Source organism: Apodemus sylvaticus, chromosome 22 (genome assembly GCF_947179515.1).
Source record: "Apodemus sylvaticus chromosome 22, mApoSyl1.1, whole genome shotgun sequence".
In the NCBI taxonomy this organism is placed as follows: Eukaryota; Metazoa; Chordata; class Mammalia; order Rodentia; family Muridae; genus Apodemus; species Apodemus sylvaticus.
The window spans coordinates 10,447,580-10,467,200 of NC_067493.1; the positions used below are offsets into that span (position 1 = coordinate 10,447,580).

General features: G+C 38.6%; 1 pseudogene; it reads right to left on the reverse strand.

Moving 5' to 3' along the window:
• Positions 1-1,646: 1,646 nt before the first annotated feature.
• LOC127673291 (vomeronasal type-1 receptor 4-like) overlaps positions 1,647-19,621 on the reverse strand; it is a 91,374-nt pseudogene continuing 73,399 nt past the window's right edge.

The following is a 19,621-nucleotide window of genomic DNA, read 5'->3' on the forward strand; positions in this document are numbered from 1 at the left end:
TGTTGTCTTCAGCAAGAGGATCTTACCATAAATTTCTGGTTGGTAACTAAGAGCACAGGCAATAGTCTGTATTATTTGGGGTGTCTCCAAAAACTCAAGGGAGAAATCTTACACACTGCTTATTAGGTGGCAAGTTCTGGCTTCTAAGATGAACATAATATTCCGTGTAGCATAACCCAAAAGAAACACTCATGCATTCACAGGCCTATCGTATGGCATTTTCATGGACTTTTAGTGTCAGTTATCCTTCCCCACATCCCCACCCCTGGTCCATCCTTAGCCATTTCCCTGATGATATAATGAAATTCAGTTTTCTGGAATGGTTAAAATGTATCATGATCATAAATGTTTGGGGGTTTCCATAAACAGAAATATATATGAGTATGTATGTATGTATGTATGTATGTATGTATGTATGTATGCATGTGTCTTTGTATATACATATGTATCCTTGTTGTTTCTTTATGGGAATTCTTCCACAAATTGTGGTATATATGAATTTATCTTCCTATGATTAATTATGCATTTTAAAGTTGGCATTATTGTGCCATTTTGACCTAAAAATATAGACTTTTATTAAAAGATTGATTTTATGGTTAAAAATCATATGTAGGAATGTCAAATTGACAATATGTACTTGGGATTGTTAGCCTTTATTGTCCTTATGACTATGAAGATATTCCAGTGAGGTTCAATTGACGGCAGAAGAGCCAATTTGAATCATGCCACTTCTGGTGTAGAGGATTAATAAATAACCTTACACCCATAAATGAGAAGTAACAGACAATGCCTTGGAGCTAGAGAGCTGGATCGCCTTTAAAAGCATGTGATGATCTTGCAAAAGAACTGAGTATAGTTCCCAGCAAATTCACTGTGGTTCACCACTTACTGTAGCTACATTTCCAAAGGATCCAACACACACTTCTTGCCTCTGTGTGAAGTAGGCGTGCATGTTGAGTATATACATATATCATGCACACTGACATACACAACGTTTTAAACATTTAAAGTTTTAAAATTTTATTAAAATGTTTTGGAAATGGAGAGAATTCTTGGTACTTAAGAGCACTGACTGCCCAAGTGTTATTTCCACATCAATGGTGGTGCAAATCTATTGCTTACTAATATCTTAAGTGGTACAATGCCTGGATATTAACTCTTCAGTTATTTTTCACATGTTGTAAACAAACATACATGCAAGAAAAATAACCATTTATAAAAAAATAAAAATGATGTTGTACACAAGAAGACACACACACACGCACAACACACACAGAGACACACACCGCACATATCAAAACAAAACAAAGCAAGCATATATCTTTTCCTGAGCCATAAGATAATATCTAGTCTCCCCACAGTATTTAATTTTTCATGTTCACCTTACTTTGACAATTAACACATACCATTTTGTATAAAATAATAATCCTGTATATATATATTCAAAAATTGCTCAACATTTGATAGTAAAACTTTGTGGAATGACCATGATAAAATAACTAATCTACATGATATAGACATCAGATATAGAAAGATTTATATTTTCAAAATGCTGTGCTAACATTGCACCACATACAAAATCTTATGCCAGTGTACAAAAAAAAAAAAAAACAGACAATGAAGTCTCATGCTTTTCTTTGAGAAAGCTAATTATTATGAAAGCAGGGTAGAAAGAGGCTGGAACTAGCCTTTATATTGCTGATGAGAACAAAAGGGCAAAATATAGGAAAGTTTATTTCTAGAAGTGTAAATACATTTACGCCCTGTAGCATCGGATATTTAGAGTAGGTTGTAATGGCAGCCACAACGGAGGAGAATGAATAAGAAAGGACAAAAGTGAACACCAGGATGAGGGTAGTTTTCATGTTTTCAAGAGAGATTTTTAAAAAATCTTGAGCACTGTAAACATGAATGATTTGTTTCTTAGGCCTGTAAAGCATACTCACCATGGAGACACTTGAACAGATTAGGAAACCCAGACACAGTCCATCACAGAAGCACAAGAAGAGCACATACAGTGCAGTTTCAAAATTACCTGAAGCAAACCATAAAGAGTAACCATAACTCATCCTGTGAGTCGTATTTTTGTTGTAACTTGGACCTGACACTTTTGTAGGAGTCAAGATGTTTAGAAATAAATGCACATTCCAGCTAAGTGAGCAGGAGGGACTGAGGTACTTGGAGCTCTGTGTTTAAGCATCATTCTTCTGGAGTTGCTGGGGCTGATTGTGATTGCTTAGAGCAACTCAATAGACACATTGTATAAAGGGACATCCCCCTGGTTATTTGGTAAATATGCATTATCAATTTACATCCAAAAAATCAGGAAATCTTTTAGTTCATAATCTAACAGTGTCTGTGGAGTGTCTTGAGATGATAAACAGGCAATTAACAAGAGTCAAGTGCTCTATGATCAGGTCCTTGGGCATTAAATGTTTTCCAGTGAATTTCAAAATGACAAAATAGTATTGAGGAATTGCTAAGCGTTCTCACCATAATCTGGGAGAAGAGGAAAATTCCCAGTGCAATCTTTTCTTTTTTTTTAAATTCCCATTTATTTTTTATTTTATTTTTTTAGTTACATTTTGTTTTTATTAATTAATTTTTTGCACTCCATATTTTATTCCCCCCCACCCCATCCACCTGTACCTCCTCCCCACGCCCCTGACTCCACATGGATGTCTCCACCCCTCACCCCACTGGCCTCTAAACTCCCTGGGGCCCCCAGTCTCTTGAGGGTTAGGTGCATCACCTCTGAATGAATACAGACCCAGCAGTCCTCTACTGTATGTGTGTTGGGGACCTCATATCAGCACCAGCTGTATGTTGCCTGTTTGGTGGTCCAGTGTTTGAGAGATCTCAGGGGTCGTGATTAAACGAGACTGCTGGTCCTCCTAAAGGATTGCCCTTCTCCTCAGCTTGCTTCTTTCAGCCTTTCCTAATCCAACAATGAGGGTCAGCTGCTTCTGTCCATTGGTTGAGTGAACATATCTGCATCTGGATCTTTCATCTGCTTGTGGAGTCTTCTGGAGTGCTGTCATGCTTGGTTCCTATTTGTGAGTGCTCCATAGCCTCAGTAATTGTGTCTTGGGACCACCCCTTGAGGTTCCCTCTCCCTACTGTCAGTCATTTCATCTAAGGTCCCTCCTTTTGAGTCCTAAGAGTTTCTCACCTCCCTGGTCATTGGTACATTCTGGAGGGTCTCCCCAACCTCCTATCTCCCGAGATTGCCTGTTTCCACTCTTTCTGCTGTCCCTCAGGGCTTCAGTCCTTTTCCCTCACCCAATACCAGATCATGTTCCCCTCTCCCTCCACTCACTCCCCCCACCCCTGTCTACTTTCCTTCCAGATCCTTTCCAGATCCCTCCCTCCATCCCCATTTGTGATTGGCTTATTCTCCCTCCCAAGTAGGACTGAGGCATCCTCACCTGGGCACTTCAGCTTGAAGTAAGTACTTTATGAGTAATGTGGACTATATCTCAGGAACTCTCTACTTTTTAACGTCCACTTATTAGTGATCACATACCATGCTTGTCATTTTGGGTCTGAGTTACCTCACTCAGCATGATATTTTCTAGTTTCATCTATTTGCCTGCAAAATTCAAGATGTCCTCATTCTTAATAGCTGAGTGATATTCCATTGTGTAAATGAACCACATTTTCTGTATCTATTCTTCTGTCGTGGGACATCTGGGTTGTTTCCAGCTTCTGGCTATCACAAATAATGCCACTATGAACATAGTGGAGCATGTGCCCCTGTGGCATGGTGGGGCATCTTTTTGGTATATTCCCAAGAGTGGTATTGCTGAGTAGATCTATTTCCAATTTTCTGAGGGACCTCCACATTGATTTCCAGAGTGGTTGTATCAGTTTGCAATCTCACCAGCAGTGGCTCCTCTTTCTCTACATCCTCTCCAACATGCATTGTCACCTGTGGTTTTGATCTTAGCCATTCTGATTGGTGTAAGGTGGAATCTTAGAGTCATTCTGATTTGCATTTCTCTGATCACTAAGGACTTTGTACATTTCTTTAGGTGCTTCTAGCCATTTGAGATTCTTCAGTTGTGAAATCTTGGTTTAGCTCAATTCCCAATTTTTGATTGGGTTGTTAGGTGTTTTGGTGATTAGTTTCTTGAGTTCTTTATATATTTTGGAAATTAGCCCTCTATTGGATGTGGGGTTAGTGAAGATTTTTCCCAATCTGTAGGTCACAGATTTGTCTTATTTTCAAATGCAATTTTCATTCTAATAAAGAAGAAAATAAATTTATTATTGATATGAGATCCTAGAAATACATTAAAGATTGCATTATTGTATGATGTTAGCTAAAATAATACATTTATTACTTCATTGTATTTATATAGCTTTCCCATTGAATAATATTTAAAGCTTTACTCCTTATCAAAGTAAATATTCTCTATTTTTAAATGGAAAGTTTGGGATATATTTACTGAAGAAAAATGTTTTCACTGCCCAAGTTGTTGAATGACTTTTAACATAGCAATCAAGAGGTAGAGGCAGACAAACATATAAATTTGAGGCTAGCCTACTCTATAGCGTTATTTCCAGGACAGCAAATGAATTATAAAGCAAAACCCTGTCTCTAATAACGTGCCTCCCAAATGATTAACATTTTCATTTCTTTTGACCAAACACAATGATTTGGCGTCTATTTTCAAAGAAAGAATTTTTTAAGACATGCTATTATTTCATAAGTTTAGAAGAAACAGAATTCAAATTTCACCAAAATAAAACCCAACAGAAAATATTTGAAAGTTGGACTTAGAAAGATGTATTAAATCCTCAGAATTTATAAAACATATTTCATTTTAATATTTATTTTGTTTTAAATTATGTGTGTGTGCTGGGGTTGGTTGTATGTGAGTGTGAGAGCTAGTAGGGCCCAGAATATTGCAGTCTACTGTATCTGGATTTGAAGATGGTTGTGAGTCATTGATTGAAAGTAAGAACTGAACTCAAATCCAAGGTAATAGCAATATGCACTCATAAACACTGGTTTATCCCTCTACCCAACAAAAATATTTGAAACTGTATTTGAAGAAAACTAAGTGATGTAACCCAATCACAAAAGAATACACATGGAATGCAGTCACTGAGAGATGGATATTAATTTGCCCAGAAGCTCTGAATACTCAAGACACAATTAACATATCAAATGATTCCCAAGAAGAAGGAAGTAGAAGACCCTGATCCTGGAAAGACTTGATCCAGCATTGTAGGGGAGTACCAGGACAGAGAAATGGGAGGGGGTGATTGGGGAATGGGAGGAGGGAAGAGGGCTTATGGGACTTATTGGGAGGGGGGAACTAGGAAAGGGGAAATTATTTGGAATGTAAACAAAGAATATAGAAAATTTAAAAAATAATAAGAAGAAAACTAAAACAAAAGATAAGAAAGATGAATTCTACAATTGGAAAATTTTCCTATAAATTTATATTTATATTTTGGAAAATTTACATTTTCCAAAATGTATGCAAAATCAGGCTCAACATCACAAATTAAGGTAACACTATGAGTGGATGTAAATCAAAGTTGTGATGAGAGATCATCACATACTGTATAAACAGATATTAATCAAAGCAAATTCAAATGAATAAAACAGGGGTTAAAGCCCAGGAGTCCTTATTTTGCCACATGCCTAGCAACTATTCAAGTTAGTATTGATTTTCTTTAAAAATAATGGGTAAATTATAACCCAGTTCCAATTATAATGATACAAACATAAGCAGATATGAAAGAATCCAACGAAAGCCAAGAAAGGACGAGTTTTTTGTAAAATAGATACATTAGGAGTCTGAGTTTCCCTGTCATTTGCTCTGTTGAACTTCAGCAGTTCTCAGGACAATTTGAGAACACACGATCATGTTTACTTGAATGTTTAGTTGGATTTGGTGGTCAGAACTTCTGATCCTGAATAACTTTTTGTAAAATGGATAATCACTTGCAGAAAACAGTATTATGTTTATATTCCCTCACATTGCACAAAAATTAATAATTTTTTTAAGAATTACATTTTTCAAAAGATGAAATACTAAAACTCTCAGAGGAAAATATTAGCAAAACAAGATACAGGTTGAGGCAACTGCACTCAGGAGAATAGGGAATGCACCAAGAATTAACTAGTACAACTTTGTAAAATTAAAAGCTTTCTGCATTTTATGGGACAGTAAGTGTGGAATGAAAATATAACCTGCAGAGTAGGAGGAAAACATTGACTTTTGCACTTTAATCACGAGCTTAATACTTAGAATTGATAGGGGAAAATAAAGATTAAACAGTAATCAGTCAATTAATGAAATTCCAGTCATCAAAATATTTGATGAAATGGGCAGAGATTCCACTATAAAGAAACCCAGAAGTACAGTAAAAGCATTTGAGAAGTGTTCAACATAAATACCTTTCCAGGAAATGCAAATTATAAACACTTTGACAATACATAGCACACCTTAGAATGATTATCACCAAGAGAATAGATGAGAACAAATGCTGACAATGGTGTGGGGGAAAAGTAATCCTCATTCTATACTGGTGGGATGACAAAGTGCTACATTCCTTATAGAAATAAAACAAAGATTTCTCAAGAAATTAAATATAGAATTACCATATAATGCAGCCATATAATTTCTGGGCATGCACCCAAAGGACTCTATGTCCTACCACTGAGATGCTTGCACATCCATGTAAGCTGCTGCCTTATACACAATAACAAATAAGTGATGCCCCTCCTAGGTGTTCATCAGCAGATAATGGATGTATGGTATCTTTACTTTCAGGAACTAGATCACTTGCAAACAATTCAGCAAGGTAACAGACTCAGGAAAAACCAAGGTCATATGTTGTTTGTTAAATAGGGACATGGTCATATGAATGTACGTGGAGACAAAAAAGTTATGGGCTAAAGGGAGACCAAAAGATAGAGACAAAAGACATGTTGAGGAATCAAAGGGAGAGTAATAAACAGAGCATATGTGTCAATGAAGTGAATAGTATTATACAGGATACACAGAGGTGCAAAAAGGTGTTGAAGGGACTGCTGAAGAAATTTGCAAGAGGAGAGTCAAAAATAAATTTGTTTGAAAATGTCAGAATGAAACCTAATACTATGTATGCTAGTTAGAAAAACCCACACCAATAAAGGATTATAGTTTTATAGTAAATATTGCCATGGAATAATGACTGTTCTTACAGTTGGTGCAATATTACCAATTTACACTCTATACTTATATTGCCATGGTCATTCTTGTGTTGTATGGTTTCTTCTATGGAATAAATGTATATTCCTCCTTGATGTGTAGAATATATTTTAATAATTTCATTCCTATAAGAAATGAATCTTCTAAGACATTTCTTTTTTGTAATCTAAGACATTTCTTATGCTTTATTAATTTTTTGCTATTATAAATACCTTTCTGGAGATGTTCTTATAGTGTATTGTCCTATGTATATAAAATACGTTTTCATGTGGAAGAGAAAGTGCTGTTTCATCCACCAATTCCACTTCTTAGCATAATTAAAAAGTAATTGAAAAGCCAGGCAATGGTGGTGCACGCCTGTAATCCCAGCACTTTGGGAGGCAGAGGCAGGTGGACTTGAGTTTGAGGCCAGCCTGATCTACAGAGTGAGTTCCAGTACAGCCAGGGCTACACAGAGAAACACTGTCTCAAAAAAAAAATTTAAAAAAAGTAATTAAAATTAGGGTCTTGAATTGATACTTCCTTAGACACTTCCATAGCAGAACTTTCCAAAACAGCTGAAAGATTAAATCATTCCAAATGTCTAGCAACAAACAATTCCAAGCAAACAGCATGATGCATACATACAGAGGTATAGCATTTATCCTTTGCAAAGAAGGTTGATGCATGCTAAATGAAGAAAGTATATAAGACAGTGAGGTGGTATCAGTAAAAAGAGAGACTCAGTAGTAGCTTACAGGAGGAACAGTGTTCACATGAGACAGTTCCCACTTCCTGAGCCATGTGTGTGTCCCTTTTGCCCACCTAATCTAGGCCTTGAACTGTTTTCCCTCCACAAGGGTCTAAAGTAACTTATAGTAATCTTCCTGTCAGAAACAATACAAAACTTAGCAAAACAAGAAGTTAAAATTAAACGAGCTATCCAAGGAATCAATTAGGAATCAGGGCTGAACTTTTATGTCAGTACTTGGAGCAGAGAAGTTATGTCAGATAGACATGCAGAAGGAACTTCAGTGCTAGTAAAGTATAAGCAAGTTGCACGGCCTTGCCCCTGGAGCGCCATTCCTATCACCCAAGCATTCCAGACTGTTTCAGCACATCAAACTCCTTTGTTCCCAAAGACACTCAGGACAAATGGCTAACTAAAATGCCTATTGATAAACCAAAGCAGATTCTGGCTGCCAGACTCTCACAGCATTGCAAGTCACTCTTAGAGTTCTCATCCCAGTTCCCTACCCTAAACCTCTGTAGTCCATAGGCCTTATTCATTTTCCCTTGCTTCTCTTTCCTTTAAAGCCAGATACGTTCACCATGTGCTCATGCTCTATTCTTCTCTTCCTCTCCTTCTCTTGGTCATTCTCTTGGCACTTTGTCTTCTTGCTTCTGTTAGTTGTCCTCTCTCCTCCTTCTTCTCTGCTTCTCTCACTCTACCTCCTCTCTCTTCTCATGGCCCATTCAGTCCACTGGCCATGTACTACCTTCTAGACCTGCTCAAGATGCTTCCTGATGTATCTGGATGTTTTACACCACATATGTACAATAATTCTTTCTCCTTGATTATTCCTTGGAATGGTTAGGTTCACATTTTCAATACAAAATGTCCAAGCACTAAGAGGTATGAGAGAAGGACGAGACATAGATCTACGTTCACCACATCTCTCAGGTCGAGATTTCAAAATGATTTGTCCAGGTGTGTGTCCTGGCAAGTGTGGGGTATTTAAATCAGATAATGCTTTTTTTTATTTGATACATTTTTATTTACATTTCAAAAGATTTCTACTTTTCTAGACCCCCATTCCCAAAAGTTCCATCAGCCCACTTCACTCCCCCTGTTCTCCCACCCACCCCTTCTCACTTCCCTGTTCTGGTTTTGCCCTATACTGCTTCACTGAGTCTTTCCAGAACAAGGGGCCACTCCTCCTTTCTTCTTGTACCTCATTTGATGTGTGGATTATGTTTTGGGTATTCCAGTTTTCTAGGCTAATATCCACTTATTAGTGAGTGCATACCATGATTCATCTTTTGAGTCTGGGTTACCTCACTTAGTATGATGTTCTCCAGCTCCATCCATTTGCCTAAGAGTTTCATGAATTCATTGTTTCTAATGGCTGAATATACCACATTTTTTGCATCCACTCTTCTGTTGAGGGATACCTAGGTACTTTCCAGCTTCTGGCAATTATAAATAGGGCTGCTATGAACATAGTGAAACATGTATTCTTATTACATGCTGGGGAATCTTCTGGGTATATGCCCAGGAGTGGTATAGCAGAATCTTCTGGAAGTGAGGTGCCCAGTTTTCAGAGGAACCACCAGACTGATTTCCAGAGTGGTTGTACCAATTTGCAACCCCACCAGCAGTGGAGGAGTGTTCCTTTTCAGAGAATGTTTTTCATCCTGTGCCATATTCTCAGGGAGAAGAAGATGAATGTGCCTAAAAACTTACTCTGCTAATCACTGAAGGAAATACTCCATTAAGAACACTTTACATAGAATTTCATGAAGAATTAAAAAAGAATAAAGCCTGCACTCAGTAGCTCAGCAGCACCACAGCCAGCTGGGCACCTACCCTACCAGGAGTCATCTGCCCTGTAGGGAGGCAGTTAGGAGTTCCACGTTTAGAGATGAGGCACCTCCATTTTTGATCTTGTGACTATGTAGGGAGCAGACAGGTGTGCAGGGATTACCAGAATAGAAGACTTCTTAGGACACAGCCCACCAGGGTCCCACCTATTCCCAGGAGCTGGACAGCACCACCACAGCTAGTGGATATATCTGCTCTGCATTGATTCCCACAATTAGAGGTGAGGCCAACATCTTCTCTCCTACGACTGAGTGGGTTGTTGAAGCCAGGAATGCAGAGAACACCTGAGGGTAAGATCACTTGGGTCTTGGTCTGCCAGTGCCCAACCTGCACCCACGAGGCAGACAGCCCCACAGCAATCTGCACCAGGGGAAAGCTGGTCACCCAGGATTGCTGAGATAGGCTTGCAGGCACACAGGAGGGATAAGCACCAGCCAGAAACAGCAGGACCAAGTAACACCAGAGATAACCAGATGTCAAAAGGCAAATGTAGGAATGTTACTAACAGAAATCAAGGCAACATGGCATGATCCGAACCCAACTCTGCAACAACAGCAAGTCTTGGATACCCTAACACACCAGAAAACCAAGATTTAGATTTAAAATCACAGCTCATGAGGCTGATGGAGGGCTTCAAGAAGGATATAAATAACTCCCTTAAAGAAATACAGGAGAACACAAGAAGCCCTTGAAAAACTAATGGAAAACACAACAAAACAAGTGAAGGAATTAAACAAAGTCATCCAAGATCTAAAGATGGAGGTTGAAACAATAAAGAAATCACAAAGGGAAACAATTCAGGACATAGAAAACCTAGGAAAGATGTCAGGAGTCATGGATACAAGCATCAACGACAGAATACAAGAGATATAAGAGAGAATCTCAGATGCAAATGATACCATAGAAAGCATTCATACAACAGTCAAAGAAAATGCAAAAAGCTCCTGACCCAAAACATCCAGGATATCCAGGACAAAAATGAGAAGACCAAACCTAAGTATTACAGGTATAGAAGAGAGTGAAGGTTTCCAAATTAAAGGGCCAGTAAATGTTGTCAACAAACTTATAGAAGAAAACTTCCCTAACCTAAAGAAAGAGATGCCCATGAACATACAAGAAGCCTACAGAACTCCAAATAGATTTGTCCAGAAAAGAAATTGCTCCCATCACATAATAACTAAAACACCAAATATACTAAAGAAAGAAATAATATTAAAAGCAGTAAGGGAAAAAGGTCAAGTAACATATAAAGGTAGACCTATCAGAATTACACCAGACTTCTTACCAGAGACTATGAAAGCTAGAGGAGCCTGGGCAGATGTCATGCAGACACTAAGGGAACACAAATGACAACACAAACTGCTATATCCAGCAAATCTTTCAATTACCATAGATAGAGACATCAAGGTATTTCATGACAAAAACAAATTTACACAGTATCTTTCCACAAATCTAGCCCTTCAAAGGATAATGAATGGAAAATACCAACAAAACGAGGGAAACTGCACATGAGAAACAGCAAGAAAGTAATCTTCTTTCAACAAACCAAATGAAAATAACCACACAAACATAAAACATTATATCAAAAATAGCAGGATGCAACAATCACTATTCCTTAATATCTCTTAACATTAATGGACTCAATTCCCCAATAAAAAGACATAGACTAACAGACTGGATACATAACCAAGACCCAACATTTTGCTGCATACAGGAAATGAATCCCAGTGTCAAAGACAAACACTACCTCAGAGTATAAGGCTGGAAAACAGTTTTCCAAGCAAATGGTCCCAGGAGACAAGCTGGAGTAGCTATTCTAATAAAGAATAATATAGAATAAAATAGACTTTCAACCAAAAGTCATCAAAAAAGACACAGAAGGATATTTTATGCTCATGGAAGGAAAAATCGACCAGGAAAAACTCTCAATTCTGAACATCTATGCTCCAAATACGAGGGCACCCTCAAGCATAAAAGAAACTTTACCAAAACTTAAGGCTTCACATCACACCCCACTCTTCTCAGTAGACCGATCAGGGAAACAGAAATGAAACAGAGACAGGATGAAATTAACAGACGTTTTGGACCAAATGCATTTAATAGATACCTGTAGAACATTTCATCCTAAATCAAAAGAATATACCTTCTTCCAAGCACCTCATGGTATCTTCTCCAAAATTGACCATGTAATTGGTCACAAAACAGACCTCAACAGATATAAGAAGATCGAACTAATCTCATGCCTACTATCAGAGCACTACAGAGTAAAGGTGGTCTTCACTAGCAACAAAAACAACAGAAAGCCCACATACACATGGAAGCTGAACAATGTTCTACTCAATGATAACTTGGTCAAGGAAGAAATAAAGGAAGAAGGCAAAACCAATTTAGAATTTAATGAAAATGAAGGCAAAACATACCCAAATTTCTGGGACACAATGAAAGCAGTGCTAAGAGGAAAACTCATAGCTCTGAGTGCCTACAAAAAGAAGCTGGAGAGAGCATACACTAGCAGCTTAACAGCACACCTGAGAAGTTTAGAACAGAAAGCAGTCAATACACCCAAGAGGAGTAGGAAGCAGGAAATCATCAAACTCAAGGCTGAAATCAACCAAGTAGAAACAAAAATAACTATACAAAGAATCAACAAAATCAGGAGCTGGTTCTTTAAGAAAATCAACAAGATAGATAAATCTCTAGCCAGACTAACCAAAGGGCACAGAGACAGTATCCAAATTAACAAAATCAGAAATGAAAAGGGAGAAATAACAGAAACTGAGGAAATTTAAAAAAATATCAGATACTACCACAAAAGCCTATACTCAACACAACTGGAAAATGGGGATGAAATGGACAATTTCCTAGACAAATACCAACTACCAAAGTTTAATCAGGATCAGATAGACCATCCAAATGGTCCCATGACCCCTAAAGAAATAGAAGTGGTCATTGACAGTCTCCCTACCAAAAAAAAGCACAGAACCAGATGGTTTTAGTGCAGAATTCTATCAGACCTTCACAGTAGACATAACACCAATTCTATTCAAACTATTCCACAAAATAGAAACAGAAGGAACACTACCCAACTCATTTTATGAAGCCACAGTTTCGCTGATTTCCAAACCACACAAAGATCCAACAAAGAAAGAGTACTTTAGACCATATGAATATTGGTGAAAAAATACTCAATAAAATTCTTGCCAACTGAATCCAAGAACACATAAAAATGATCATTCACCATGATCAAGGAGGCTTCTTCCCAGGGATGCAGGTATGATTCAATATACTGAAATCCATCAATGTAATCGACTACATAAACAAACTCAAAGAAAAGAACCACATGGTCATTTCATTAGATGTTGAAAAGGCATTTGACAAAATTCAGTATCCTTTTATGTTAAAGGCCTTATAAAGAACAGGAATTCAAGGCCCATAACTACACATAGTAAAAGCAATATACAGCAAACCGGTAGCCAATATCAAACTAAATGGAGAAAAACTTGAAGTAATCCCACTAAAATCAGGGACTAGACAAGGCTGCCCTCTCTCTCCATATATATTCAATATAGTACTTGAAATTCTAGATCGAGCAATTAGACAACAAAAGGAGGTCAAAGGGATACAAATTGGAAAGGAAGAAGTCAAATTATCACTATTTGCAGATGCTATGATAGTATACTTAAGTGACCCCAAAACCTCTACCAGAGAACTCCTACAGCTGATAAACAACTTCAGTTGCCTTCCTATACTCAAAGGATAAACAGACTGAGAAAGAAATTAGGGAAATGACACTCTTCACAATAGTCATAGACAATATGAGGTATCTTGTTGTGATGCTAACCAAACAAGTGAAAGATCTGCATGACAGGAACTTCAAGTCTTTGAAAAAAGAAATCTAAGAAGACTTCAGAAGATGGAAAAATATTCCGTTCTTGGATTGGCAGGATTAATATAGTAAAGTGGCCATCTTGCCAAAAGCAATCTACAGATTCAATGCAACCCCCATCAAAATCCCATCTCAATTCTTTAGAGAATTAGAAAGAGCAATTTTCAAATTCATCTGGAATAACAAAAAACCCAGGGCTGCTAAATCTATTCTCAAAGAACACCCAGGGGAATCAGTGTCCCAGACCTCAAGAAATACTACAGAACAATAGTGTTAAAAGCTGCATGGTATTGTACAGTGACAGGCAGGTAGATCAATGCAATAGAATTGAAGACCCAGAAATGAACCAAGACACCTATGGTCACTTGATCTTTTACAAAGGACCTAAATCCATCCAATGGAAACAAAGATAGCCTTTTCAACAAATGGTGCTGGTTCAACTGGAGGTCAGCATACAGAAGAATGCAAATCGATCCATTCTTACCTCCTTGAATTAAGTTCAAGTCCAAGTGGATCAAGGACCTCCACATAAAACCAGACACACTCAAACTAATAGAAAAGAAACTGGGGAAGAGCCTTGAGCACATGGGCACAGGGGAAAATTTCCTGAACAGAACACCAATAGCTTATGCTGGAAGATCAAGAATTGACAAATGGGACCTAATAAAATTACAAAGCTTCTGTAAGGCAAAGGACACTCTCAAAAGGACAAAACAGCAACCAACAAATTGGGAAAAGATCTTTACCAACACTACATCCAACACAGGGCTTATATCCAAGTTATACAAAGAACTCAAGAAGGTAGACTCCAGAGAGCCAAATTTCCCACTTAAAAAACAGGGTACAGAGCTAAACAAAGAATTTTCACCTGAGGAATATCGAATGGCTGAGAAGCACCTAAAGAAATGTTCAACATCCTTCGTCATCAGGGAAATGCAAATAATAACAACCCTGGGATTTCCCCTCACACCAGTCAGAATGGCTAAGGTTAAAAACTCGGGAGACAGCAGGTGTTGGCGAAGATGTGGAGAAAGAGGAAAACTCCTCCACTGTTGGTGGGGTTGTAAGATGGTAAAAGCACTCTGGAAATCAGTCTGGTGATTCCTCAGAAAACTGGGCATGACACTTCCGGAGGACCCTGCTATACCTCTCCTGGGCATATACCCAGAGGATTCCCTGACATGAAATAAGGACACATGCTCCACTATGTTCAGAGCAGCCTTATTTATAATAGCCAGAAGGTGGAAAAAACCCAGATGTCCCTCAATGGAAGAATGGATAAAGAAAATGTGGTATATTTACACAATGAAATACTATTCAGCAATTAAAAACAATGATTTCATGAAATTTTAAGCAAATGGTTGGAACTGGAAAATATCATCCTAAGTGAGGTAACCCAATCATAAAGAACACACATGGAATGCAATCACTGATAAGTGGATATTAATTAGCCCAGAGCTCTGATACTCAAGACACAATTAGCATATCAAATGATTTCCAAGAAGGAGTAGGGATAGAGCCCTGGTCCTAGAAAGGTTTGATGCAGCAATGTAGGGGAGTACCAGGACAGAGAAATGGGAGAGGGCATGATTGGGGAATGGGTGGAGAGAAGAGGGCTTATGGAACATATGGGGAGGGGGGAACTGGGAAAGAGAAAAGCATTTGGAATGTAAACAAAGAATTTAGAAAAAAATGAATGAATGCTGCCCGGATTTACAGCGAACAGATTACCTGGAAAGGGAGCTGAGGATGGATGGAAAGGCATTGAGAAAAGAATGAAATCAACACAATGGTTGCTGATCAAGGCCCCAAATTTAGTGGCTGACACAGAATATAAAGTTGGGGGCAAAACCCTCCCCCAAGTTTCCAGTGTCTGTTCTGGAGAACTGGTTTGGTTTGGCTGCTCAGCGGGTATTGGTTGTTGGCTCCCACTGCTCAGAAGGTTGCCTGCTTAGTTTAGGAAGTTGTAGATCTGGAAGAACAATGGACTTCTCCTTGGTCCAAACACTGCCCTAGGTGGGGGAGGTTGTGGCTAGCACTGAGGTTTGGAATTCCTGCTTAAAGGCTGTGGTGGGGGAGGGCACAAGAAAAGATGGTTCACAATGGAGTACTACTCAGTTATTAAATGGAGGACAACATGAATTTTGGAGGCCAATGAATGGAACTAGAATATATCATTCTTCATGAGGTAGCCCATACCCCAAAGGGCATACATAGTATGTACTCACTGACAAGTGGATATTAGCCAAGGAGTTCCAAATACCCATAAAACAATTCAGCAACAGGGAGCGCCAAGTTTTGGACACTTCCATCCCACTTAGAATCACAAGAGTCAGCAGGACTTTGAGGCTTATGCGGAAGAAAGGAGGTTGAGGAAAAAGGAGGACAGGATCAGGTAGTGAAGAGATAGGAGAGAAGCCCAGAGGCTCAGGAGAATGAATATGCAGCAGTGTGGGGTGGGGAGTGGGGGAACCTCTAGAAAGTCCCAGAAACCAGGGATATGAGAGGCTCCCAGGATCCAATGAAGATAGTCTTAGCTGAAATGCCCAACAGTGGCAAGATAGACAATGAAGCCACACTTCCAATAGATAGGCATGGCTCTCATTTGAGGCATGGGTTCACCCGCCCATCTTCAACATTCTAGATCAAGAATTGTTCATGTCCAAAGGATATGCAGGGACAAAAATGGAGCAGAGACTGAAAAGAAAGGGCATCCAGAGACCTGTTCAACTTAGGTTCCAACCCATGCACAGACACCAAACCCCACACTATTACTGATACCATGTTGTACTTAGAGACAGGAGCCTAGCATGGTTGTCCTCTAGGAGGCTCTGCCAGCAACTGAGTGAGACAGATCCAGATACTCACAGCCAAACTATTGTATTGAGCTTAGGACCCCTATGTAAGCGTAAAGGAAAGGGCTGAGGAGAAGAAGGGGGTTGCAACCCCAATAGGAAGAACAACAATATCAACTAGCTTGGAGCCCTGAGATCCAAGAGGCTAAGCAACAAACCAAAGAGCACACTGATCCATGGCCCCTGTTATCTATGTAGCAGAGGATTGCCTTGTCTGAGCTCAGCATAAGAGATTGAGCTTAACCTGTAGAAAATTGATGCCTTAGGGGAGTGGGATGCTGGTGGTGGGTGAGGTGGAGGTGGGTATGCCAGTGGGGGAGCACCCTCTCAGGGAAGGGGAGAGAGGGGATGGGTGAAGACTGTGGGTAGAGGGGCCTGGAAGGGGGCCAAGTTTGAAATATAAGTAAATAAAATAATTTAATAACAAATCCAGAGAAACAAAAAGCAAACAAGTAGAAAATGTATAAATCTCTAAAGGAAAACAAAACAAAAACAGGAAAACACAAAAAAATAACTGGGGGATGGATAAATCATTTAAAAAACACCAAGGATGTAGGGGGAATCAGTTTAAAAGAGCAAACAAAACTGTTCAAGATCTGAAAATAGAAGCAATAAAGAAATCACAAACTGAGGGAACTGTGGAAATACACAGGCAAGCATCAATAACAGAATACAAGAGATGAAAGACAAAGGCTTAGTCATTGATAAAGTAGGAGAAATGAATACATTGGATACATTGGTCAAAGATAATGTTAAATCTAAAAAAAATTCTGACACAAAACATCCACCAAATCTGGGACACTTTGAAAAGAAGAAACTGAAGAATAATAGGAATAGAAGAATAGGAAGAATTCCAGCTCAGATGCCCAGAAATTATCTTCAACAAGATCGTAGAAGAAAATTTTCTAACCTAAATAAGATGCCTATGAAGGTACAAGAAGCATACAGAATTCCATATAGATTGGACCAGAAAAGAAAGTCCTCTTGCTATGTAATAATCAAGCACTAAATATACACAACAAAAGTAGAATATTAAAAGCTTCAAAGGAAATGTAAAAAATAAGCCAGACCTATTAAAATTACACCTGACTTTTCAGTGATGACTCTAATAGTCACAAGGGACTGAACAGATATACTACAGACTCAAAGACACCACATATGCCAGCCCAGACAAGTGTACCCAGCAAAACTTTCAATCACCATAGATACAGAAAATATCATATTAGATGATAAAGTCAAGTTAAATAATATTTGTCTACAAATACGGCCCTATAGAAGTTACTTTAAAAAAAAAAAACCTAAGGAAGTTAACTATACAATGAAAACACAGGAGATAAATAGCAGTAACAAAACCCAAAAAAGGAAGGGCACCCTCTCTCCCCGCTCACCCCCACTATCACCATGATCAGCAGTAACAACAAAAATGGTAGAAATCAACAAGCATTTATTATCAGTATCTCCCAATCTTATTGGTCTCAATTCCACAAAAAGAAGACACAAAGTGACAGAATAAAATGAAAGAACAGGATCAATCCTTCTGCTGTATGCAGGAAATGCACATCAACATCAAGGAAAGACATTACCCGAGGGAAAAAGATTATAAAAATATTTTCTAAGCAAATGGACCTAAAAAACAAGCTGGTATCTTAATATCTATCAACATAGCCTTTAAACCAAAACAAATCGAAAGAGATGGGAAAGGACACATCTGACTCATCAACGATAAAGTTCAAGATGACATTTCACTTCTTAGTATCTATGGCCCAAATAGAAGGATACCCACTTTTCTAAAAGAAACATTGTCACAGTTCAAATCACATATTGATCATCATATACTGATAGTCAGAGACTCCCCAGTTAAGAGGTCATTCAAATTAAACAACCAAATAAAAATACTGGAGCTTACAAATGTTATAAATCAAATGGAATGAACAGATTTTTACAGCTGGGCAGTGGTGGCACACGCCTTTAATCCCAGCACTTGGGAGGCAGGGGCAGGCAGATTTCTGAGTTTGAGGCCAGCATGGTCTACAGAGTGAGTTTCAGTGCTATACAGAGAAATCCTGTCTCGGGACAACAACAACAACAACAACAAAAACAAAGAACAGATTTTTGCAAAACAATTCATCCAAACACAAAACAGCATTCCCTCTTTTTATAACATTAAGGAATTTTCTCCAAAATTGACCACATCGTTATACTCAAAACAAGTTTCAGTAGACACAGGAAAATTGCATCCTATCAGACTGATAAAAGCTGGGTGTAAATTAAAAGTAGAAACAATAGAAAGCTTAAATATTGAACAACTATCTACTCAATGACAACTGGGCCAAAACAGAAAATAAGAACTTATTTAAAGACTTTCTAATAGATACAGAAAATGTCATACATTTACAGAATGGAGTACTACCCAGCTATTAAAAACAATGCCTCATAGGAAGAACAACAATATCAACCAACCAGACTCCCCGCTCCCAGAGCTCCCAGAGACTAAGCCATCAACAAAGGACTACACATGGCTCCAGCTGCATTTGTAGCAGAGGATTGCCTTGTCAGGCATCAATGGGAGGAGAGGTCCTTGGTCCTATGAAGGCTCCGTAGATGTCCCAGAGTATGGGAATTAAGGGCAAGGAGGTGGGAATGGAGGAACATCCTCATAGAAGTAGGGGGAGAGAGGACAGGATAGGGGTTTTCTGGAATTGGAGGAAACTGGGAATGGGGATAACATTTGAAATGTAAACAAATATATCCAATAATATAAAACAATGCCTTCTTGAACTTCATAGGCAAATGAAAGTAGAAAAGTTCGTCATGAGTGAAGTAACTTAGTAACAAAAGAGCACATATGATATGTATTCACTGATAAGTCAATACTAGCCAAAAAGTTTGGATAGCCCAGGATACAACTCACAGACCATGTGAAGCTCAAGAAGGAAGATCAACATGTGGATGCTTCAGTCCTACTTATAAGGGGGAACAAAATAATCATGGGGCCCGGCAGTGGTGGCACACGCCTTTAATCCCAGCACTTGGAAGGCAGAGGCAGGTGGATTTCTGAGTTCGAGGCCAGCCTGGTCTACAG